The sequence below is a fragment of the Carica papaya genome, chromosome 8, assembly GCF_054855325.1.
Source record: "Carica papaya isolate Zhongbai chromosome 8, ASM5485532v1, whole genome shotgun sequence".
In the NCBI taxonomy this organism is placed as follows: Eukaryota; Viridiplantae; Streptophyta; class Magnoliopsida; order Brassicales; family Caricaceae; genus Carica; species Carica papaya.
The window spans coordinates 17830808-17853437 of NC_142316.1; the positions used below are offsets into that span (position 1 = coordinate 17830808).

General features: G+C 46.3%; 2 non-coding genes and 37 pseudogenes across 2 annotated transcripts; all 39 read left to right on the forward strand.

Annotated features, from left to right (window-relative positions):
- Positions 1 to 327: 327 nt before the first annotated feature.
- On the forward strand, positions 328 to 445 carry LOC148246336 (5S ribosomal RNA; annotated as a pseudogene).
- A 203-nt stretch (positions 446 to 648) lies between these two features.
- Positions 649 to 767, forward strand: LOC148246337 (5S ribosomal RNA; annotated as a pseudogene).
- Positions 768 to 976: 209 nt separating this feature from the next.
- LOC148246338 (5S ribosomal RNA) lies at positions 977 to 1095 on the forward strand (annotated as a pseudogene).
- Positions 1096 to 1300: 205 nt separating this feature from the next.
- On the forward strand, positions 1301 to 1419 carry LOC148246339 (5S ribosomal RNA; annotated as a pseudogene).
- Positions 1420 to 2302: 883 nt separating this feature from the next.
- LOC148246340 (5S ribosomal RNA) lies at positions 2303 to 2421 on the forward strand (annotated as a pseudogene).
- A 208-nt stretch (positions 2422 to 2629) lies between these two features.
- LOC148246341 (5S ribosomal RNA) lies at positions 2630 to 2748 on the forward strand (annotated as a pseudogene).
- A 913-nt stretch (positions 2749 to 3661) lies between these two features.
- LOC148246342 (5S ribosomal RNA) lies at positions 3662 to 3779 on the forward strand (annotated as a pseudogene).
- Positions 3780 to 3981: 202 nt separating this feature from the next.
- LOC148246343 (5S ribosomal RNA) lies at positions 3982 to 4100 on the forward strand (annotated as a pseudogene).
- An 881-nt stretch (positions 4101 to 4981) lies between these two features.
- On the forward strand, positions 4982 to 5100 carry LOC148246344 (5S ribosomal RNA; annotated as a pseudogene).
- A 565-nt stretch (positions 5101 to 5665) lies between these two features.
- On the forward strand, positions 5666 to 5784 carry LOC148246345 (5S ribosomal RNA; annotated as a pseudogene).
- A 202-nt stretch (positions 5785 to 5986) lies between these two features.
- On the forward strand, positions 5987 to 6105 carry LOC148246346 (5S ribosomal RNA; annotated as a pseudogene).
- Positions 6106 to 6666: 561 nt separating this feature from the next.
- LOC148246347 (5S ribosomal RNA) lies at positions 6667 to 6784 on the forward strand (annotated as a pseudogene).
- A 204-nt stretch (positions 6785 to 6988) lies between these two features.
- Positions 6989 to 7107, forward strand: LOC148246348 (5S ribosomal RNA; annotated as a pseudogene).
- A 209-nt stretch (positions 7108 to 7316) lies between these two features.
- Positions 7317 to 7435, forward strand: LOC148246349 (5S ribosomal RNA; annotated as a pseudogene).
- A 562-nt stretch (positions 7436 to 7997) lies between these two features.
- On the forward strand, positions 7998 to 8116 carry LOC148246350 (5S ribosomal RNA). Its single transcript, XR_015815821.1, has one exon. It is a non-coding gene; the product is annotated as a 5S ribosomal RNA (ribosomal RNA).
- A 205-nt stretch (positions 8117 to 8321) lies between these two features.
- Positions 8322 to 8440, forward strand: LOC148246351 (5S ribosomal RNA; annotated as a pseudogene).
- Positions 8441 to 8645: 205 nt separating this feature from the next.
- Positions 8646 to 8764, forward strand: LOC148246352 (5S ribosomal RNA; annotated as a pseudogene).
- Positions 8765 to 9647: 883 nt separating this feature from the next.
- Positions 9648 to 9766, forward strand: LOC148246353 (5S ribosomal RNA; annotated as a pseudogene).
- An 824-nt stretch (positions 9767 to 10590) lies between these two features.
- On the forward strand, positions 10591 to 10709 carry LOC148246354 (5S ribosomal RNA; annotated as a pseudogene).
- A 561-nt stretch (positions 10710 to 11270) lies between these two features.
- LOC148246355 (5S ribosomal RNA) lies at positions 11271 to 11389 on the forward strand (annotated as a pseudogene).
- A 559-nt stretch (positions 11390 to 11948) lies between these two features.
- On the forward strand, positions 11949 to 12067 carry LOC148246356 (5S ribosomal RNA; annotated as a pseudogene).
- Positions 12068 to 12272: 205 nt separating this feature from the next.
- Positions 12273 to 12391, forward strand: LOC148246357 (5S ribosomal RNA; annotated as a pseudogene).
- Positions 12392 to 12595: 204 nt separating this feature from the next.
- Positions 12596 to 12714, forward strand: LOC148246358 (5S ribosomal RNA; annotated as a pseudogene).
- A 209-nt stretch (positions 12715 to 12923) lies between these two features.
- Positions 12924 to 13042, forward strand: LOC148246359 (5S ribosomal RNA; annotated as a pseudogene).
- A 917-nt stretch (positions 13043 to 13959) lies between these two features.
- LOC148246360 (5S ribosomal RNA) lies at positions 13960 to 14078 on the forward strand (annotated as a pseudogene).
- Positions 14079 to 14993: 915 nt separating this feature from the next.
- On the forward strand, positions 14994 to 15112 carry LOC148246361 (5S ribosomal RNA; annotated as a pseudogene).
- Positions 15113 to 15673: 561 nt separating this feature from the next.
- Positions 15674 to 15792, forward strand: LOC148246362 (5S ribosomal RNA; annotated as a pseudogene).
- A 205-nt stretch (positions 15793 to 15997) lies between these two features.
- LOC148246363 (5S ribosomal RNA) lies at positions 15998 to 16116 on the forward strand (annotated as a pseudogene).
- Positions 16117 to 16677: 561 nt separating this feature from the next.
- On the forward strand, positions 16678 to 16795 carry LOC148246364 (5S ribosomal RNA; annotated as a pseudogene).
- Positions 16796 to 17000: 205 nt separating this feature from the next.
- LOC148246365 (5S ribosomal RNA) lies at positions 17001 to 17119 on the forward strand (annotated as a pseudogene).
- Positions 17120 to 17324: 205 nt separating this feature from the next.
- Positions 17325 to 17443, forward strand: LOC148246366 (5S ribosomal RNA; annotated as a pseudogene).
- Positions 17444 to 18002: 559 nt separating this feature from the next.
- LOC148246367 (5S ribosomal RNA) lies at positions 18003 to 18121 on the forward strand (annotated as a pseudogene).
- Positions 18122 to 18325: 204 nt separating this feature from the next.
- Positions 18326 to 18444, forward strand: LOC148246368 (5S ribosomal RNA; annotated as a pseudogene).
- Positions 18445 to 18648: 204 nt separating this feature from the next.
- On the forward strand, positions 18649 to 18767 carry LOC148246369 (5S ribosomal RNA; annotated as a pseudogene).
- A 203-nt stretch (positions 18768 to 18970) lies between these two features.
- LOC148246370 (5S ribosomal RNA) lies at positions 18971 to 19089 on the forward strand (annotated as a pseudogene).
- Positions 19090 to 20243: 1154 nt separating this feature from the next.
- Positions 20244 to 20362, forward strand: LOC148246371 (5S ribosomal RNA). The gene has a single exon (XR_015815882.1). It is a non-coding gene; the product is annotated as a 5S ribosomal RNA (ribosomal RNA).
- A 204-nt stretch (positions 20363 to 20566) lies between these two features.
- On the forward strand, positions 20567 to 20685 carry LOC148246372 (5S ribosomal RNA; annotated as a pseudogene).
- Positions 20686 to 20888: 203 nt separating this feature from the next.
- On the forward strand, positions 20889 to 21007 carry LOC148246373 (5S ribosomal RNA; annotated as a pseudogene).
- A 1154-nt stretch (positions 21008 to 22161) lies between these two features.
- LOC148246374 (5S ribosomal RNA) lies at positions 22162 to 22280 on the forward strand (annotated as a pseudogene).
- The last annotated feature ends 350 nt before the right edge of the window (positions 22281 to 22630 follow it).

Here is a 22630-nt window from a genome sequence, read left to right on the forward strand (position 1 = left end):
GCAACGGATTCTATCAGAACTCCGTAGGTAAGCTTGGGCGAGAGTAGTACTAGCATGGGTTACCTCCTGCGAAGTCCTTATATTTCACCCATTTTCTTATGAAGTCCTCGTGTTGCACCCATTTTTTTGCAGATGATTCCTTCGACGTTACGCGCGACTTGAATTATGGTCCTCAGGTTTATTCACAAATGTGAGTCACGGCACCGTGGCATTTTACTTGATATTAGAACGAGTACGAGAGGTGCAGAGCGCACCTACAAGGAAACAAATGACGGGAGGAGGAGGAAAAGAGAAGGAGTGTATGTATTTGAAGTGCAAAATTAATCAAGTGGCTTCATACCAGCACTAATGCACTGGATCCCATCAGAACTCTGTAGTTAAGTGTGCTTGGGCGAGAGTAGTGCTTGGATGGGTGACCTCTTGGGAAATCCTCGTATCGCAACAATTTTTTTTCAGATGAGTCGTTCGATGTTGCGCGCGATTGGAACTATGGTCCGCTGGTTTATACGCAAATGTGAGTCAAGAAAAAGGGGCATTTTAATCGATATTAGAACGAGAAAAAGAGGTGCAGTTTGAACGCACAAGGAAACAAATGATGGGAGGGGGGAGGGAAGAAGGAGTGTATGTATTTTCAGCACGAAATTAAACAGGTGCGGTCACACCAGCACAAATCCACCGGATCCCATCAGAACTCCGCAGTTAAGTGTGCTTTGGCGAAAGTAGTACAATGATGGGTTACCTCCTGGGAGGTTCTCGTGTTGAACCCATTTTCTTTTTTTCAGATGTGCCGTTCGATGTTACGCGCGACTTTAATTGTCGCCCGTAGATTTATTCGCAAATGTGAGTCACGGCGCCGTGGCATTTTACTTGATATTTGAACGAGAACGAGAGGTGCAGTGCGCACGCACAAGGAAACAAATGATGGGAGGGGGAAGAAAGGGGAATGAGTTTATGTATTTGCAGCGCGAAATTAAACAAGTCCGATCATACCAGCACTAATGCACCAGATCCCATCAGAACTCCGCAGTGAAGTGTGCTTGAGCGAGATTAGTACTCGGATGGGTGACCTCCTGGGAAGTCCTCGTGTCGCACTAATATTTTTTCAGACGAGTCGTTTGACGTTACGCGCGTTTGGAACTAGTGTCCGCTGGTTTATACGCAAATGTGAGTCAAGAAGCAGGGGCATTTTAATCGATATTAGAACGAGAATGAGAGGTGAGGTGTGAACGCACAAGGAAACAAATTACGGGAGGGGGAAGAAAGGAGAAGGAGTGTATGTATTTGCAGCGCGAAATTAAACAGGTTCGATCATACCTGCACTAATGCAACGGATTCTATCAGAACTCCGCAGTTAAGTGTGCTTGGGCGAGAGTAGCACTCGGATGGGTGACCACTTGGGAAGCCCTCGTGTTGCACCTATTTTTTTTCGGATGGATTTTTCGACGTTACGCGCGAATAGAATTATAAACCGCTGGTTCATTTGCGAAGGTGAGTCACGGTGCCAGGGCATATTACTTGATATTAGAACGAGAAAGAGAGATGCAGAGTGCATGCACAAGGAAACAAATGACGGGAGGGGGGATGGGAGGAGAAAGAGTGTATGTATTTGCAGTGCAGAATGAAACATGAGGGATCATACCAGCACTAATGCAATGGATTCTATTAGAACTCCGCAGTTAAGGGTGCTTGGGCGAGAAATGTACTCGGATGGGTGACCTCCTGCGAAGTCCTTATATTTCACCCATTTTCTTGGGAGGTCCTCGTGTTGCACCCATCTTTTTGCAAATGATTCTTTCGACGTTACGCGCGACTTGATTTATGGTCCGCAGGTTTATTCGCAATTGTGAGTCACGGCGCCGTGGCATTTTACTTCATATTAGAACGAGTCTAGGAGGTGCAGTGCGCACGCACAAGGAAACAAATGACGGGATGAGGAAGAAAAGAGAAGGAGTGTATGTATTTGAAGCGCAAAATTAAACAAGTGGCATCATACCAGCACTAATGCACTGGATCCCATCAGAAATCTGCAGTTAAGTGTGCTTGGTCGAGAGTAGTACTCGGATGGGTGACCTCTTTGGAAGTCCTCGTATCGCAACAATTTTTTTTCAGATGGGTCGTTCGACGTTACGCGCGACTGGAACTATGGTCCGCTGGTTTATACGAAAATGTGAGTCAAGAATCAGGGGCATTTTAATCGATATTAGAACAAGAAGGAGAGTTGCAGTGTGAACGCACAAGGAAACAAATGATGGGAGAGAGGGAGGGAAGAAAGAGTGTATGTATTTTCAGCACGAAATTAAACAGGTGCGGTCACACCAGCACAAATGCACCGGATCCCATCAGAACTCCGCAGTTAAGTGTGCTTTGGCGAAAGTAGTACAATGATGGGTTACCTTATGGGAAGTTCTCGTGTTGCACCCATTTTTTTTTTTCAAATGTGCCGTTCGACGTTACGCGCGACTTTAATTATGGTCCGCAGATTTATTCCCAAATGTGAGTCACGGCGCTGTGGCATTTTACTTGATATTTGAACAAGAACGAGAGGTGCAGTGCGCACGCACAAGGAAAAAAATGACAGGAGGGGGAAGAAAGGAGAAAAAGTTTATGTATTTGCAGCGCGAAATTAAACAGGTGCGATCATACCAGCACTAATGCACCGGATCCCATCAGAACTCCGCATTTAAGTGTGCTTGGGCAAGAGTAGTACTCAGATGGGTGACCTCCTGCGAAGTCCTCATATTTCACCCATTTTCTTAGGAAGTCCTCGTGTTGTACCCATTTTTTTGCAGATGATTCTTTCGATGATACGCGCGACTTGAATTATGGTTCTTAGGTTTATTCGCAAATGTGAGTCACGGCACCGTAGCATTTTACTTGATATTAGAACGAGCACGGCTGGTGCAGTGCGCACACACAAGGAAACAAATGACGGGAGGGGGAAGAAAGGAGAAGGAGTTTATGTATTTGCAGCGCGAAATTAAACGGGTTCGATCATACAAGGGCTAATGCATTGGATCCCATCAGAACCCTGCAGGTAAGTGAGCTTGGGTGAGAGTAGTACTCGGATGGGTGACCTCCTGGGAAGTCCTCGTGTCACAACAATTTTTTTTCAGACGGGTTGTTCGACGTTACGCGCGACTGGAACTCGTGTCCGCTGGTTTATACGCAAATGTGAGTCTAGAAGCAGGGGCATTTTAATCGATATTAGAACGAGAATGAGAGGTGCAGTGTGAACGCACAAGGAAACAATTGATGGGAGGGGGAGGGAAGGAGAAGGAGTGTATGTATTTTCAGCACGAAATGAAACAGGTGCGATCAAACCAGCACAAATGCAACAGATTCTATCAGAACTCCGTAGGTAAGGGTGCTTGGGCGAGAGTAGTACTACCATGGGTTACCTCCTGCGAAGTCCTTATATTTCACCCATTTTCTTGTGAAGTCCTCGTGTTGCACCCATTTTTTTGCAGATGATTCTTTCGACGTTACGCACGACTTGAATTATGGTCCTCAGGTTTATTCGCAAATGTGAGTCACGGCGCTGTAGCATTTTACTTGATATTAGAACGAGAACGGGAGGTGCAGTGCGCACGCACAAGGAAACAAATGACGGGAGGGGGAAGAAAGGGGAATGAGTTTATGTATTTGCAACGCAAAACTAAACAGGTGCGATCATACCAGCACTAAAGCCCCGAATCCCATCGAACTCCGCAGTTAAGTGTGCTTGGGCGAGATTAGTACTCGGATGGTTGATCTCCTTGGAAGTCCTCCTGTCGCACCAATTTTTTTTCAGACGGGTCGTTCGACGTTACGCGTGTCTGGAACTAGGGTCCGCTGGTTTATACGCAAATGTGAGTCAAGAAGTAGGGGCATTTTAATCGATATTAGAACGAGAATGAGAGGTGAAATGTGAACGCACAAGGAAACAAATGACGGGAGGGGGAAGAAAGGAGGAGTGTATGTATTTGCAGCGCGTAATTAAACAGGTGCAATCATACCAGCACTACAGCCCCGGATCCCATCAGAACTCCGCAGTTAAGAGTGCTTGGGCGAGAGTAGTACTCGGATCGGTGACCACCTGGGAAGCCCTCGTGTTGCACCTATTTTTTTTCAGATGGGTTGTTCGACGTTACGCACGAATGGAATTATAAACCGCTGGTTCATTTGCAAAGGTGAGTCACGGCGCCGTGGCATTTTACTCTATATTTTAACGAGAACGAGAGGTGCAGTGCGCACGCACAAGGAAACAAATGACGAGAGGGGGGATTGAAGGAGAAAGAGTGTATGTATTTGCAGTGCAGAATGAAACATGAGGGATCATACCAGCACTAATGCAACGGATTCTATCAGAACTCCGCAGTTAAGGGTGCTTGGGCGAGAAAAGTACTCGGATGGGTGACCTCCTGCGACGTCCTTATATTTCACCCATTTTTTTGGGAGGTCCTCGTGTTGCACCCTTCTTTTTGCAGATGATTCTTTCGACGTTACGCGCGACTTGATTTATGGTCCGCAGGTTTATTTGCAAATGTGAGTCACGGCACCATGGCATTTTACTTGATATTAGAACGAGTACGGGAGGTGCAGTGCGCACGCACAAGGAAACAAATGACGGATGAGGAAGAAAAGAGAATGAGTGTATGTATTTGAAGCGCAAAATTAAACAAGTGGCATCATACCAGCACTAATGCACTGGATCCTATCAGAACTCTGCAGTTAAGTATGCTTTGGCGAGAGTAGTACTCGGATGGGTGACCTCTTGGGAAGTCCTCGTATCGCAACAATTTTTTTTAGATGGGTCGTTCGACGTTACGCGCGACTGGAACTATGGTCCGCTGGTTTATACGCAAATGTGAGTCAAGAATCAGGGGCATTTTAATCGATATTAGAACGAGAAGGAGAGGTGCAGTGTGAACGCACAAGGAAACAAATGATGGGAGGGGGGGAGGGAAGAAGGAGTGTATGTATTTTCAGCACGAAATTAAACAGGTGCGGTCACACCAGCACAAATGCACCGGATCCCATCAGAACTCCGCAGTTAAGTTTGCTTTGGCGAAAGTAGTAAAATGATGGGTTACCTTCTGGGAGGATCTCGTGTTGCACCCATTTTCTTTTTTTCAGATGTGCCGTTCGACGTTACGCGCGACTTTAATTATGGTCCGCAGATTTATTCGCAAATTTGAGTCACAGCACCATGGCATTTTACCTGATATTTGAACGAGAACGAGAGGTGCAGTGCGCACGCACAAGGAAACAAATGACGGGAGGGGGAGGAAAGGAGAAGGAGTATGTTTTAGTAGCGCGAAATGAAACAGGTGCGATCATACCAGCACTAATGCAACGGATTCTATCAGAACTCTGTAGGTAAGGGTGCTTGGGCGAGAGTAGTACTAGCATGGGTTACCTCCTGCGAAGTCCTTATATTTCACCAATTTTCTTGCGAAGTCCTCGTGTTGCACCCATTTTCTTTTTTTCAGATGTGCCGTTCGACGTTACGCGCGACTTTAATTATGGTCTGCAGATTTATTCGCAAATGTGAGTCACGGCGCCGTGGCATTTTACTTGATATTTGAACGAGAACGACAGGTGCAGTTCGCACGCACAAAAAAGCAAATGACAGGAGGGGGAAGAAAGGGGAATGAGTTTATGTATTAGCAGCGCAAAATTAAACAGTTGCGATCATACCAGCACTAATGCACCGGATCCCATCAGAACTCCGCAGTTAAGTGTGCTTGGGCGAGATTAGTACTCGGATGGGTGACCTCCTGTGAAGTCCTCTTGTCACACTAATTTTTTTTTCAGACGGGTCGTTCGACGTTACGCGCGTCTGGAATTATGGTCCGCTGGTTTATACGCAAATGTGAGTCATGAAGCAGGGGCATTTTAGTCGATATTAGAACGAGAATGAGAGGTGAAGTGTGAACGCACAAGGATACAAATGATGGGATGGGAAGAAAGGAGGAGTGTATGTATTTGCAGCGCATAATTAAACAGGTGCGATCATACCAGCACTACAGCCCCGGATCCCATTAGAACTCCGCAGTTAAGAGTGCTTGGGCGAGAGTAGTACTCGGATCGGTGACCACCTGGGAAGCCCTCGTGTTGCACCTATTTTTTTTCAGATGGGTTGTTCGACGTTACGCACGAATGGAATTATAAACCGCTGGTTCATTTGCAAAGGTGAGTCACGGCGCCGTGGCATTTTACTCTATATTTTAACGAGAACGAGAGGTGCAGTGCGCACGCACAAGGAAACAAATGACGAGAGGGGGGATTGAAGGAGAAAGAGTGTATGTATTTGCAGTGCAGAATGAAACATGAGGGATCATACCAGCACTAATGCAACGGATTCTATCAGAACTCCGCAGTTAAGGGTGCTTGGGCGAGAAAAGTACTCGGATGGGTGACCTCCAGTGAAGTCCTTATATTTCACCCATTTTTTTGGGAGGTCCTCGTGTTGCACCCATCTTTTTGCAGATGATTCTTTCGACGTTACGGGCGACTTGATTTATGGTCCGCAGATTTATTCGCAAAAGTGAGTCACGGCGCCGTGGTGTTTTACTTGATATTAGAACGAGTACAGGAGGTGCAGTGCGCACGCACAAGGAAACAAATGACGGGATGAGGAAGAAAAGAGAATGAGTGTATATATTTGAAGCGCATAATTAAACAAGTGGCATCATACCAGCACTACTACACTGGATCCCATTAGAACTCTGCAGTTAAGTGTGCTTGGGTGAGGATAGTACGCGGATGGGTGACCTCTTGGGAAGTCCTCGTATCGCAACATTTTTTTTTCAGATGGGTCGTTCGACGTTACGCGCGACTAGAACTACGGTCCGCTGGTTTATACGCAAATGTGAGTCAAGAATCAGGGGCATTTTAATCGATATTAGAACGAGAAGGAGAGGTGCAGTGTGAACGCACAAGGAAACAAATGATGGGAGGGGGGGAGGGAAGAAGGAGTGTATGTATTTTCAGCACCAAATTAAACAGGTGCGGTCACACCAGCACAAATGCACCAGATCCCATCAGAACTCCGCAGTTAAGTGTGCTTTGGCGAAAGTAGTACAATGATGGGTTACCTCCTTGGATGTTCTCGTGTTGCACCCATTTTCTTTTTTTCAGATGTGCCGTTCGACCTTACGCGCGACTTTAATTATGTTCCGCAGATTTATTCGCAAATGTGAGTCACGGCACCGTGGCATTTTACTTGATATTTGAGGGAGAACGAGAGGTGCACTGCGCACGCACAAGGAAACAAATGATGGGAGGGGGAAGAAAGGAGAAGGAGTTTATGTATTTACAGCGCGAAATTAAACAGGTGCGATCATACCAGCACTAATGCACCGGATCCCATCAGAACTCCGCAGTTAAGTGTGCTTGGGCGAGAGTAGTACTCGAATGAGTTACCTCTTGGGAAGTCCTCGTGTCGCACCAATTTTTTTTTCAGACGGGTCGTTCGACGTTACGCGCGACTGGAACTAGGGTCCACTGATTTATACGCAAATGTGAGTCAAGATGCAGGGGCATTTTAATCGATATTAGAACGAGAAAGAGAGATGCAGAGTGCACGCACAAGGAAACAAATGACGGGAGGGGGGATGGAGGGAGAAAAAGTATATGTATTTGCAGCACAGAATGAAACATGAGCAATCATACCAGCACCAATGCAACAGATTCTATCAGAACTCCGCAAGTTAAAGGTGCTTGGGCGAGAGTAGCACTAGGTTGGGTGACTTCCTGCGAAGTCCTTATATTTCACCCATTTTCTTAGGAAGTCCTCGTGTTGCACCCATTTTTTTGCAGATGATTCTTTCGACGATACGCGCGACTTGAATTATGGTCCTCAGGTTTATTCGCAAATGTGAGTCATCTCACCGTAGCATTTTACTTGATATTAGAACGAGCACGGGAGGTGCATTGCAAACGCACAAGGAAACAAATGACGGGAGGGGGAAGAAAGGAGAAGGAGTTTATGTATTTGCAGCGTGGAATTAGACGGGTGCGATCATACCAGCATTAATGCACCGGATCCCATCAGAACTCCGCAGTTAAGTGTGCTTGGGCGAGAGTAGTACTCGGATGGGTGACCTCTTGGGAAGTCCTCGTGTCGCACCAATTTTTTTTCAGACAGGTTGTTCGACGTTACGCGCGACTGGAAGTAGGGTCCGCTGGTTTATACGCAAATGTGAGTCAAGAAGCAGGGGCATTTTAATCGATATTAGAACGAGAAGGAGAGGTGCAATGTGAACGCATAAGGAAACAATTGATGGGAGGGGGAGGGAAGGAGAAAGAGTGTATGAATTTTCAGCACAAAATGAAACAGGTGTGATCATACCAGCACTAATGCACCGTATCCCATCAGAACTCCGTAGTTAAGTGTGCTTGGGCGAGAGTAGTACTCGGATGGGTGACCTCCTGGGAAGTCCTTGTGTCGCAAAAATTTTTTTTCAGACGGGTCGTTCGACGTTACGCAGGACTGGAACTAGGGTCCGCTGGTTTATACGCAAATGTGAGTCAAGAAGTAGGGGCATTTTAATCGATATTAGAACGAAAAAGAGAGGTGCAGTGTGAACGCACAAGGAAACAATTGATGGGAGGGGGAGGGAAGGAGAAGGAGTGTATGTATTTTCAGCACGAAATGAAACAGGCGCGGTAATACCAGCACTAATGCAACGGATTCTATCAGAACTCCGTAGGTAAGGGTGTTTGGGCGAGAGTAGTACTAGCATGGGTTACCTGGTGGGAAGTCCTCGTGTCGCACCAATTTTTTTTCAGACCGGTCGTTCGACGTTACGCTCGACTGGAACTGGGGTCCGCTGGTTTATATGCAATTGTGAGTCAAGAAGCAGGGGCATTTTAATCGATATTAGAACGAGAAGGAGAGGTGCAGTGTGAACGCACAAGGAAACAATTGATGGGAGGGGGAGAGAAGGAGAAGGAGTGTATGTATTTTCAGCACAAAATGAAACAGGTGCGATCATACCAGCACTAATGCAACGGATTCTATCAGAACTCCGTAGGTAAGGGTGCTTGGACGAGAGTTGTACTAGCATGGGTTACCTCCTGCGAAGTCCTTATATTTCACCCATTTTCTTGTGAAGTCCTCGTGTTGCACCCATTTTTTTGCAGATGATTCTTTCGACGTTACGCGCGACTTGAATTATGGTCCTCAGGTTTATTCGCAAATGTGAGTCTCGGCGCTGTAGCATTTTACTTGATATTAGAACGAGAACGGGAGGTGCAGTGCGCACGCACAAGGAAACAAATGACGGGACGGGGAAGAAAGGGGAATGAGTTTATGTATTTGCAGCGCAAAATTAAACAGGTGCGATCATACCAGCACTAATGTACCGGATCTTATCAGAACTCTGCAGTGAAGTGTGCTTTGGCGAGATTAGTACTCGGATGGTTGATCTCCTTGGAAGTCCTCCTGTCGCACCAATTTTTTTTCAGACGGGTCGTTCGACGTTACGCGCGACTGGAAGTAGGGTCCGCTGGTTTATACGCAAATGTGAGTCAAGAAGCAGGGGCATTTTCATCGATATTAGAACGAGAAGGAGAGGTGCAATGTGAACGCATAAGGAAACAATTGATGGGAGGGGGAGGGAAGGAGAAAGAGTGTATGAATTTTCAGCACAAAATGAAACAGGTGTGATCATACCAGCACTAATGCACCAGATCCCATCAGAACTCCGTAGTTAAGTGTGCTTGGTACCGAGTAGTACTCGGATGGGTGACCTCCTGGGAAGTCCTTGTGTCGCAAAAATTTTTTTTCAGACGGGTCGTTCGACGTTACGCAGGACTGGAACTAGGGTCCGCTGGTTTATACGCAAATGTGAGTCAAGAAGTAGGGGCATTTTAATCGATATTAGAACGAAAAAGAGAGGTGCAGTGTGAACGCACAAGGAAACAATTGATGGGAGGGGGAGGGAAGGAGAAGGAGTGTATGTATTTTCAGCACGAAATGAAACAGGCGAGGTAATACCAGCACTAATGCAACGGATTCTATCAGAACTCCGTAGGTAAGGGTGTTTGGGCGAGAGTAGTACTAGCATGGGTTACCTCCTGCGAAGTCCTTATATTTCACTCATTTTCTTGTGATGTCCTCGTGTTGCACCCATTTTAATCGATATTAGAACGAGAAAGAGAGGTGCAGTGTGAACGCACAAGGAAACAATTGATGGGAGGGGGAGGGAAGGAGAAGGAGTGTATGTATTTTCAGCACGAAATGAAACAGGTTCGATCATACCAGCACTAATGCAACGGATTCTATCAGAACTCCGTAGGTAAGGGTGCTTGGGCGAGAGTAGTACTAGCAAGGGTTACCTCCTGCGAAGTCCTTATATTTCACCCATTTTCTTGTAAAAGTTCTCGTGTTGCACCCATTTTTTTGCAGATGATTCTTTCGACGTTACGCGCGACTTAAATTATGGTCCTCAGGTTTATTGGCAAATGTGAGTCACGGCGCCGTGGCATTTTACTTGATATTAGAACGAGAACGGGAGGTGCAGTGCGCACGCACAAGGGAACAAATGACGGGAGGGGGAAGAAAGGGGAATGAGTGTATGTATTTGCAGCGCGAAATTAAACAGGTGCGATCATACCAGCACAAATGCACCGGATCCCATCAGAACTCCGCAGTTAAGTGTGCTTTGGCGAAAGTAGTACAATGATGGGTTACCTCCTGGGAAGTTCTCGTGTTGCACCCATTTTTTTTTTCAGATGTGCCGTTCGACGTTACGCACGACTTTAAATATGGTCCGCAGATTTATTCGCAAATGTGAGTCACGGCGCCGTGGCATTTTACCTGATATTTGAACGAGAACGAGAAGTGCAGTGCGCACGCACAAGGAAACAAATGACGGGAGGGGGAAGAAAGGAGAAGGAGTGTATGTATTTGCAGCGCAAAATGAAACAGGTGCAATCATACCAGCACTAATGCAACGGATTCTATCAGAACTCCGTAGGTAAGGGTGTTTGGGCGAGAGTAGTACTAGCATTGGTTACCTCCTGCGAAGTTCTTATATTTCACCCATTTTCTTGTGAAGTCCTCGTGTTGAACCCATTTTTTTGCAGATGATTCTTTCGACGTTACGCGCGACTTGTATTATGGTTCTCAGATTTATTCGCAAATGTGAGTCACGGTGCTGTAGCATTTTACTTGATATTAGAACGAGAACAGAAGGTGCAGTGCGCACGCACAAGGAAACAAATGACGGGAGGGGCAAGAAAGGAGAAGGAGTTTATATATTTGCAGCGCGGAATTAAACGGTTGCGATCATACCATCACTAATGCACTGGATCCCATCAGAACTCCGCAGTTAAGTGTGCTTGGGCGAGAGTAGTTCTCGGATGGGTGACCTGGTGGGAAGTCCTCGTGTCGCACCAATTTTTTTTCAGACCGGTCGTTCGACGTTACGCTCGACTGGAACTGGGGTCCGCTGGTTTATATGCAATTGTGAGTCAAGAAGCAGGGGCATTTTAATCGATATTAGAACGAGAAGGAGAGGTGCAGTGTGAACGCACAAGGAAACAATTGATGGGAGGGGGAGAGAAGGAGAAGGAGTGTATGTATTTTCAGCACAAAATGAAACAGGTGCGATCATACCAGCACTAATGCAACGGATTCTATCAGAACTCCGTAGGTAAGGGTGCTTGGACGAGAGTTGTACTAGCATGGGTTACCTCCTGCGAAGTCCTTATATTTTACCCATTTTCTTGTGAAGTCCTCGTGTTGCACGTATTTTTTTGCAGATGATTCTTTCGACGTTACGCGCGACTTGAATTATGGTCCTCAGGTTTATTCGCAAATGTGAGTCTCGGCGCTGTAGCATTTTACTTGATATTAGAACGAGAAAGGGAGGTGCAGTGCGCACGCACAAGGAAACAAAAGACGGGACGGGGAAGAAAGGGGAATGAGTTTATGTATTTGCAGCGCAAAATTAAATAGGTGCGATCATACCAGCACTAATGTACCGGATCTTATCAGAACTCCGCAGTGAAGTGTGCTTTGGCGAGATTAGTACTCGGATGGGTGACCTCCTGGGAAGTCCTCGTGTCGCACCAATTTTTTTTCAGATAGGTCGTTCGACGTTACGCGCGTCTGGAACTAGTGTCCGCTGGTTTGTACGCAAATGTGAGTCAAGAAGCAGGGGCATTTTAATCGATATTAGAACGAGAATGAGAGGTGAAGTGTGAACGCACAAGGAAACAAATGATGGGAGGGGGAAGAAAGGAGAAGGAGTGTATGTATTTGCAGCGCGAAATTAAACAGGTGCGATCATACCAGCACTAAAGCTCCGTATCCCATTAGAACTCCGCAGTTAAGTGTGCTTGGGCGAGAGTAGTACTCGGATGGGTGACAACTTGGGAAGCCCTCGTGTTGCAACAAGTTTTTTTCAGATGGGTCGTTTGATGTTACGCGCGACTGGAACTATGGTCCGCTGGTTTATACGCAAATGTGAGTCAAGAATCAGGGGCATTTTAATCGATATTAGAACAAGAAGGAGAGGTGCAGTGTGAACGAACAAGGAAACAAATGATGGGAGGGGGGTAGGGAAGAAGGAGTGTATGTATTTTCAGCACGAAATTAAACAGGTGCGGTCACACCAGCACAAATGCACCGGATGCCATCAGAACTCCGCAGTTAAGTGTGCTTTGGCGAAAGTAGTACAATGATGGGTTACCTCCTGGGAAGTTCTTGTGTTACACCTATTTTCTTTTTTTCGAATGTGCCGTTCGACGTTACGCGCGACTTTTATTATGGTCCGCAGATTTATTCGCAAATGTGAGTCACGGCGCCGTGGTATTTCACTTGATATTTGAACGAGAACGTGAGGTGCAGTGTGCACGCACAAGGAAACAAATGACGGGAGGGGGAAGAAAGGAGAAGGCGTTTATGTATTTGCAGCGCGAAATTAGAAAGGTGCGATCATACTAGCACTAATGCACCGGATCCCATTAGAACTCCGCAGTTAAGTGTGCTTCGGCGAGAGTAATACTCGGATGGGTGACCTCCTGGGAAGTCCTCGTGTCGTACTAATTTTTTTTTTCAAACCGGTCGTTCGACGTTATGCGCGACTGCAACTAGGGTCCACTAGTTTATACGCAAATGTGAGTCAAGAAGCAGGGGCATTTTAATCGATATTAGAACGAGAAAGAGAGATGCAGAGTGCACGCACAAAGAAACAAATGACGGGAGGGGGAGGGAAGGAGAAAGAGTGTATGTATTTTCAGCACGAAATGAAACAGGTGCGACCATACCAGCACTACTGCATCGGATTCTATCAGAACTCCATACGTAAGGGTGCTTGGGCGAGAGTAGTACTAGCATGGGTTACCTCCTGCGAAGTCCTTATATTTCACCAATTTTCTTGTAAAGTCCTCGTGTTGCACCCATTTTTTTACAGATGATTCTTTCGACGTTACGCGCGACTTGAATTATGGTCCTCAGGTTTATTCGCAAATGTGAGTCAAGAAACAGGGGCATTTTAATCGATATTAGAACGAGAAGGAGATGTGCAGTGTGAACGCACAAGGAAACAATTGACGGGAGGGGGGATGGAGGGAGAAAAAGTGTATGTATTTGCAGCGCAGAATGAAACATGAGCAATCATACCAGCACCAATGCAACAGATTCTATCAGAACTCCGCAAGTTAAGGGTTCTTGGGCGAGAGTAGCACTAGGATGGATGACCTCTTGCGAAGTCCTTATATTTCAACCATTTTCTTAGGAAGTCCTCGTGTTGCATCCATTTTTTTGCAGATGATTCTTTCGACAATACGCGCGACTTGAATTATGGTCCTTAGGTTTATTCGCAAATGTGAGTCACGGCACCGTAGCATTTTACTTGATATTAGAACGAGCACGGGAGGTGCAGTGCGCACGCACAAGGAAACAAATGATGGGAGGGGGAAGAAAGGAGAATGAGTATATGTATTTGCAGCGCAAAATTAAACGGGTGCGATCATACCAGCATTAATGCACCGGATCCCATCAGAACTCCGCAGTTAAGTGTGCTTGCGTGAGAGTAGTATTCAGATGGGTAACCTCCTGGGAAGTCCTCATGTCGAACCAATTTTTTTTCAGACGCGTCGTTCGACGTTACGCGCGACTGGAACTAGGATCCGCTGGTTTATACGCAAATGTGAGTCAAGAAGTAGGGGCATTTTAATCGATATTAGAACGAGAAAGAGAGATGCAGAGTGCACACACAAGGAAACAAATGACGGGAAGGGGAGGGAAGGAGAAAGAGTGTATGTATTTTCAGCACGAAATGAAACAGGTGCGATCATACCAGCACTAATGCATCGGATTCTATCAGAACTCCATATGTAAGGGTGCTTGGGCGAGAGTAGTACTAGCATGGGTTACCTCCTGCAAAGTCCTTATATTTCACCCATTTTCTTGTAAAGTCCTCGTGTTGCACCCATTTTTTTGCAGATGATTCTTTCGACGTTACGCGCGACTTCAATTATGGTCCTCAGGTTTATTCGCATATGTGAGTCAAGAAGCAGGGGCATTTTAATCGATATTAGAACGAGAAGGAGAGGTGCAGTGTGAACGCACAAGGAAACAATTGACGGGAGGGGGGATGGAGGGAGAAAAAGTGTATGTAGTTGCAGCGCAGAATGAAACATGAGCAATCATACCAGCACCAATGCAACGGATTCTATCAGAACTCCGCAAGTTAAGGGTGCTTGGGCGAGAGTAGCACTAGGATGGGTGACCTCATGCGAAGTCCTTATATTTCACCCATTTTCTCAGGAAGTCCTCGTGTTGCACCCATTTTTTTGCAGATGATTCTTTCGACAATACGTGCGACTTGAATTATGGTCCTCAGGTTTATTCGCAAATGTGAGTCACGGCACCGTAGCATTTTACTTGATATTAGAACGAGCACGGGAGGTGTAGTGCGCACGCACAAGGAAACAAATGACGGGAGGGGGAAGAAAGGGGAAGGAATTTATGTATTTGCAGCGCGAAATTAATCAGGTGCGGTTATACCAGCACTAATGCACCGGATCCCATCAGAACTCCACAGTTAAGTGTGCTTGGGCGAGAGTAGTACTCGAATGGGTGACCTACTGGGAAGTCCTCATGTCGCACTAATTTTTTTTTAGATGGGTCGTTCGACGTTACGCGCGACTGGAACTAGGGTCCACTGATTTATACGCAAATGTGAGTCAAGAAGCAGGGGCATTTTAATCGATATTAGAACGAGAAAGAGAGATGCAGAGTGCACGCACTAGGAAACAAATGATGGGAGGGGGGGTGGAGGGAGAAAAAGTGTATGTATTTCCAGCGCAGAATGAAACATGAGGAATCATACCAGCACCAATGGAACAGATTCTATCAGAACTCCGCAAGTTAAGGGTGCTTGGGCGAGAGTAGCACTAGGATGGGTGACCTCCTGCGAAGTCCTTATATTACACCCATTTTCTTAGGAAGTCCTCGTGTTGCACCCATTTTTTTGCAGATGATTTTTTCGTAGATACGCCCGACTTGAATTATGGTCCTCAGGTTTATTCGCAAATGTGAGTTACGGCACCGTAGCATTTTACTTGATATTAGAACGAGCACGGGAGGTGCAGTGCGCACGCACAAGGAAACAAATGACGGGAGGGGGAAGAAAGGAGAAGGAGTTTATGTATTTGCAGCGCAGAATTAAACGGGTGCGATCATACCAGCACTAATGAACCGGATCCCATCAGAACTCCGCAGTTAAGTGTGCTTGGGCGAGAGTAGTACTCGGATGGGTGACCTCCTGCGAAGTTCTCGTGTCGCACAAATTTTTTTTCAGATGGGTCGTTCGAAGTTACGCGCGACTGGAACTAGGGTCCGCTGGTTTATACGCAAATGTGAGTCAAGAAGCAGGGGCATTTTAATCGATATTAGAACGAGAATGAGAGGTGAAGTGTGAACGCACAAGGAAACAAATGACGGGAGGGGGAAGAAAGGAGAAGGAGTGTATGTATTTGCAGCGCGAAACTAAACAAGTGCGATCATACCAGCACTAAAGCCCCGGATCCCATCAGAACTCTGCAGTTAAGTGTGCTTGGGCGAGATTAGTACTCGGATGGATGACCTCTTAGGAAGTCCTCGTGTCGCACGAATTTTTTTTCAGACGGGTCGTTCGACGTTATGCGCGTCTGGAACTAGGGTCCGCTGGTTTATACGCAAATGTGAGCCATAAAGCAGGGACATTTTAATCGATATTAGAACGAGAAGGAGAGGTGCAGTGTGAACGCACAAGGAAACAATTGATGGGAGGGGGAGGGAAGGAGAAGGAGTGTATGTATTTTCAGCACGAAATGAAACAGGTGCGATCATACCAGCACTAATGCAACGGATTCTATCAGAACTCCATAGGTAAGGGTGCTTGAGCGAGAGTAGTACTAGCATGGGTTACCTCCTGCGAAGTACTTATATTTCACCAATTTTCTTGTGAAGTCCTCGTGTCGCACCAATTTTTTTTTTCAGACGGGTCGTTCGACATTACGCGCGTCTGGAACTTGGGTCCGCTGGTTTATACGCAAATGTGAGTGAAGAAGCAGGGGCATTTTAATCGATATTAGAACGAGAATGAGAGGTGAAGTGTGAACGCACAAGGAAACAAATGACGGGAGGGGGAAGAAAGGAGAATGAGTGTATGTATTTGCAGCGCGAAACTAAACAGGTGCGATCATACCAGCATTAAAGCCCCAGGTCCCATCAGAACTCCGCAGTTAAGTGTGCTTGGCGAGATTAGTACTCGGATGGTTGACCTCCTGGGAAGTCCTCGTGTCGCACTAATTTTTTTTCAGATGGGTCGTTCGACGTTACGCGCATCTGGAACTAGGGTCCGCTGGTTTATACGCAAATGTGAGTCAAGAATCAGGGGCATTTCAATCGATATTAGAACGAGAATGAGAGGTGAAGTGTAAACGCACAAGGAAACAAATGACGGGAGGGGGAAGAAAATAGAAGGAGTGTATGTATTTGCAGCGCGAAATTAAACAGGTGCTATCATACCAGCACTAAAGCTCCGGATCCCATCAGAACTCCGCAGTTAAGTGTGCTTGGGCGAGAGTAGTACTCGGATGGGTGACTACCTGGTAAGCCCTCGTGTTGCACCTATTTTTTTTCGGATAGGTTGTTCGACGTTACGCGCGAATGGAATTATAAACCGCTGGTTCATTTGCAAAGGTGAGTCACGGTGCCGGGGCATATTACTTGATATTAGAACGAGAAAGAGAGATGCAGAGCGCACGCACAAAGAAACATATGACGGGAGGGGGAAGAAAGGAGAAGGAGTTTATGTATTTGCAGCGCGGAATTAAACGGATGCGATCATACCACCACTAATGCACCGGATCCCATCATAACTCCGCAGTTAAGTGTGTTTGGGCGAGAGTATTACTCGGATGGGTGACCTCCTGGGAAGTCCTCGTGTCACACCAATTTTTTTTCAGATGGGTCGTTCGACGTTACGCGCGACTGGAACTGGGGTCAGCTGGTTTATACGCAAATGTGAGTCAAGAATCAGGGACATTTTAATCGATATTAGAACGAGAATGAGAGGTGCAGTGTGAACGCACAAGGAAACAATTGATGTTAGGGGGAGGGAAGGAGAAGGAGTGTATGTATTTTCAGCACGAAATGAAACAGGTGCGATCATACCAACACTAATGCGACGGATTCTATCAGAACTCCGTAGGTAAGGGTGCTTGGGCGAGAGTAGTACTAGCACGGGTTACCTCCTGGGAAGTCCTTATATTTCACCCATTTTCTTGTGAAGTCCTCGTGTTGCACACATTTTTTTGCAAATGATTCTTTCGACGTTACGCGCAACTTGAATTATGGTGCTCAGATTTATTCGCAAATGTGAGTCACGGCGCCGTGGCATTTTACTTGATATTAGAACGAGAACGAGAGGTGCAACGCGCACGCACAAGGAAACAAATGACGAGAGGGGGAAGAAAGGGGAATGAGTTTATGTATTTGCAGCGCGACATTAAACAGGTGCGATCATACCAGCACTAATGCACCGGATCCCATCAGAACTCCGCAGTTATGTGTGCTTAGGCGAGATTAGTACTCAGATGGGTGACCTCTTGGGAAGTCCTCGTGTCGCACCAATTTTTTTCAGACGGGTCGTTCGACGTTACGCGCGACTGGAACTGGGGTCTGCTGGTTTATACGCAAATGTGAGTCAAGAAGCAGGGGCATTTTAATCGATATTAGAACGAGAAGGAGAGGTGCAGTGTGAACGCACAAGAAAACAAATGACGGGAGGGGGAAGAAAGGAGAAGTAGTGTATGTATTTGCAGCGTAAAATGAAACAGGTGCTATCATACCAGCACTAAAGCTCCGGATCCCATCAGAACTTCGAAGTTAAGTGTGCTTAGGCGAGAGTAGTACTCGGATGGGTGACCACTTGGGAAGCCCTTGTGTTGTACCTATTTTTTTCGGATGGGTTGTTCGACGTTACGCGCGAATGGAATTATAAACCGCTAGTTCATTTGCAAAGGAGAGTCACGGTGCCGGGGCATATTACTTGATATTAGAACAAGAAAGAGAGATGCAGAGCGCACGCACAAGGAAACATCTTACGGAAGGGGGAAGAAAGGAGAAGGAGTTTATGTATTTGCAGCGCGGAATTAAACGGGTGCGATCATACCACCACTAATGCACCGGATCCCATCAGAACTTCGCAGTTAAGTGTGCTTGGGCGAGAGTTGTACTCGGATGGGTGACCTCCTGGGAAGTCCTCGTATCGCACCAATTTTTTTTCAGATGGGTCGTTCGATGTTACGCGCGACTGGAACTATGGTCCGCTGGTTTATATGCAAATGTGAGTCAAGAAAAAGGGGCATTTTAATCGATATTAGAACGAGAAGGAGAGGTGCAGTGTGAACGCACAAGGAAACAAATGATGGGAGGGGGGAGGGAAGAAGGAGTGTATGTATTTTCAGCACGAAATTAAACAGGTACGGTCACACCAGCGCAAATGCACCGGATCCCATCAGAACTCCACAGTTAAGTGTGCTTTGGCGAAAGTAGTACAATGATGGGTTACCTCTTGGAAAGTTCTCGTGTTGCACCCATTTTCTTTTTTTCAGATGTGCCGTTCGACGTTACGCGCGACTTTAATTATGATCCGCAGATTTATTCGAAAATGTGAGTCACGGCACCGTGGTATTTTACTTGATATTTGAACGAGAACAGGAGGTGCAGTGCGCACGCACAAGGAAACAAATAACGGGAGGAGGAAGAAAAGAGAAGAAGTGTATGTATTTGAAGCGCAAAATTAAACAAGTGGCATCATACCAGCACTAATGCAGTGGATCCCATCAGAATTTTGCAGTTAAATGTGCTTGGGCGAGAGTAGTAGTCAGATGGGTGACCTCTTGGGAAGTCCTCGTATCGCAACAATTTTTTTTCAGATGGGTCGTTCGACATTACGCGCGACTGGAACTATGGTTTGCTGGTTTATACGCAAATGTGAGTCAAGAATCAGGGGCATTTTAATCGATATTAGAACGAGAAGGAGAGGTGCAGTGTGAACGCACAAGGAAACAAATGATGGGAGGGCGAAGGGAAGAAGGAGTGTATGTATTTGCAGCGCAGAATGAAATATGAGCAATCATACCAGCACCAATGCAACGGATTCTATCAGAACTCCGCAAGTTAAGGGTGCTTGGGCGAGAGTAGCACTAGGATGGGTGACCTCCGGTGAAGTCCTTATATTTCACCCATTTTCTTAGGAAGTCCTCGTGTTGCACCCATTTTTTTGCAGATGATTCTTTCGACGATACGCGCGACTTGAATTAGGGTCCTCAGGTTTATTCGCAAATGTGAGTCACGGCACCGTAGCATTTTACTTGATATTAGAACGAGCACGGGAGGTGCAGTGCGCACGCACAAGGAAACAAATGACGGGAGGGGGAAGAAAGGGGAATGAGTGTATGTATTTGCAGCGCGAAATGTAACAGGTGCGATCATACAAGCACAAATGCACCGGATCCTGGGATGTTCCCGTGTTGCACCCATTTTCTTTTTTTCAGATGTGCCGTTCGACGTTACGCGCGACTTTAATTATGGTCCGCAGATTTATTTACAAATGTGAGTCACGGCGCCGTGGCATTTTACTTGATATTTGACTGAGAACGAGAGGTGCAGTGCGCACGCACAAGGAAACAAATGACGGGAGGGGGAAGAAAGGAGAAGGAGTTTATGTATTTGCAGCGCAAAATTTAACGGGTGCGATCATACCAGCACAAATGCACCGGATCCCATCAGAACTCCGCAGTTAAGTGTGCTTGGGCGAGAGTAGTACTCGGATGGGTGACCACTTGGGAAGCCCTTGTGTTGTACCTATTTTTTTCGGATGGGTTGTTCGACGTTACGCGCGAATGGAATTATAAACCGCTGGTTCATTTGCAAAGGAGAGTCACGGTGCCGGGGCATATTACTTGATATTAGAACAAGAAAGAGAAATGCAGAGCGCACGCACAAGGAAACATCTTACGGAAGGGGGAAGAAAGGAGAAGGAGTTTATGTATTTGCAGTGCGGAATTAAACGAGTGCGATCATACCACCACTAATGCACCGGATCCCATCAGAACTTCGCAGTTAAGTGTGCTTGGGCGAGAGTTGTACTCGGATGGGTGACCTCTTGGGAAGTCCTCGTATCGCACCAATTTTTTTTAAGATGGGTCGTTCGATGTTACGCGCGACTGGAACTATGGTCCGCTGGTTTATACGCAAATGTGAGTCAAGAAAAAGGGGCATTTTAATCGATATTAGAACGAGAAGGAGAGGTGCAGTGTGAACGCACAAGGAAACAAATGATGGGAGGGGGGAGGGAAGAAGGAGTGTATGTATTTTCAGCACGAAATTAAACAGGTGCGGTCACACCAGCGCAAATGCACCGGATCCCATCAGAACTCCACAGTTAAGTGTGCTTTAGCGAAAGTAGTACAATGATGGGTTACCTCCTGGAAAGTTCTCGTGTTGCACCCATTTTCTTTTTTTCAGATGTGCCGTTCGACGTTACGCGCGACTTTAATTATGATCCGCAGATTTATTCGGAAATGTCAGTCACGGCACTGTGGCATTTTACTTGATATTTGAACGAGAACAGGAGGTGCAGTGCGCACGAACAAGGAAACAAATAACGGGAGGAGGAAGAAAAGAGAAGAAGTGTATGTATTTGAAGCGCAAAATTAAACAAGTGGCATCACACTAGCACTAATGCAGTGGATCCCATCAGAATTTTGAAGTTAAGTGTGCTTGGGCGAGAGTAGTAGTCAGATGGGTGACCTCTTGGGAAGTCCTCGTATCGCAACAATTTTTTTTCAGATGGGTCGTTCGACATTACGCGCGACTGGAACTATGGTTTGCTGGTTTATACGCAAATGTGAGTCAAGAATCAGGGGCATTTTAATCGATATTAGAACGAGAAGGAGAGGTGCAGTGTGAACGCACAAGGAAACAAATGATGGGAGGGGGAAGGGAAGAAGGAGTGTATGTATTTGCAGCGCAGAATGAAACATGAGCAATCATACTAGCACCAATGCAACGGATTCTATCAGAACTCCGCAAGTTAAAGGTGCTTGGGCGAGAGTAGCACTAGGATGGGTGACCTCCGGTGAAGTCCTTATATTTCACCCATTTTCTTAGGAAGTCCTCGTGTTGCACCTATTTTTTTGCAGATGATTCTTTCGACGATACGCGCGACTTGAATTAGGGTCCTCAGGTTTATTCGCAAATGTGAGTCACGGCACCGTAGCATTTTACTTGATATTAGAACGAGCACGAGAGGTGCAGTGCGCACGCACAAGGAAACAAATGACGGGAGGGGGAAGAAAGGGGAATGAGTGTATGTATTTGCAGCGCGAAATGTAACAGGTGCGATCATACAAGCACAAATGCACCGGATCCTGGGATGTTCCCGTGTTGCACCCATTTTCTTTTTTTCAGATGTGCCGTTCGACGTTACGCGCGACTTTAATTATGGTCCGCAGATTTATTCACAAATGTGAGTCACGGCGCCGTGGCATTTTACTTGATATTTGACTGAGAACGAGAGGTGCAGTGCGCACGCACAAGGAAACAAATGACGGGAGGGGGAAGAAAGGAGAAGGAGTTTATGTATTTGCAGCGCAAAATTTAACGGGTGCGATCATACCAGCACTAATGCACCGAATCCCATCAGAACTCCGCAGTTAAGTGTGCTTGGGCGAGAGTAGTACTCGGATGGGTGACCTCTTGGGAAGTCCTCATGTCGCACCAATTTTTTTTCAGACAGGTCGTTCGACGTTACTCGCGACTGGAACTAGGGTCCGCTGGTTTATACGCAAATGTTGTCCGCTGGTTTATACGCAAATGTGAGTCAAGAATCAGGGACATTTTAATCGATATTAGAACGAGAAAGAGAGGTGCAGTGTGAACGCACATGGAAACAATTGATGGGAGGGGGAGGGAAGGAGAAGGAGTGTATGTATTTTCAGCACGAAATGAAACAGGTGCGATCATACCAGCACTAACGCAACGGATTCTATCAGAACTCCGTAGGTAAGCGTGCTTGGGCGAGAGTAGTACTAGCATGGGTTACCTCCCGCGAAGTCCTTATATTTCACCCAT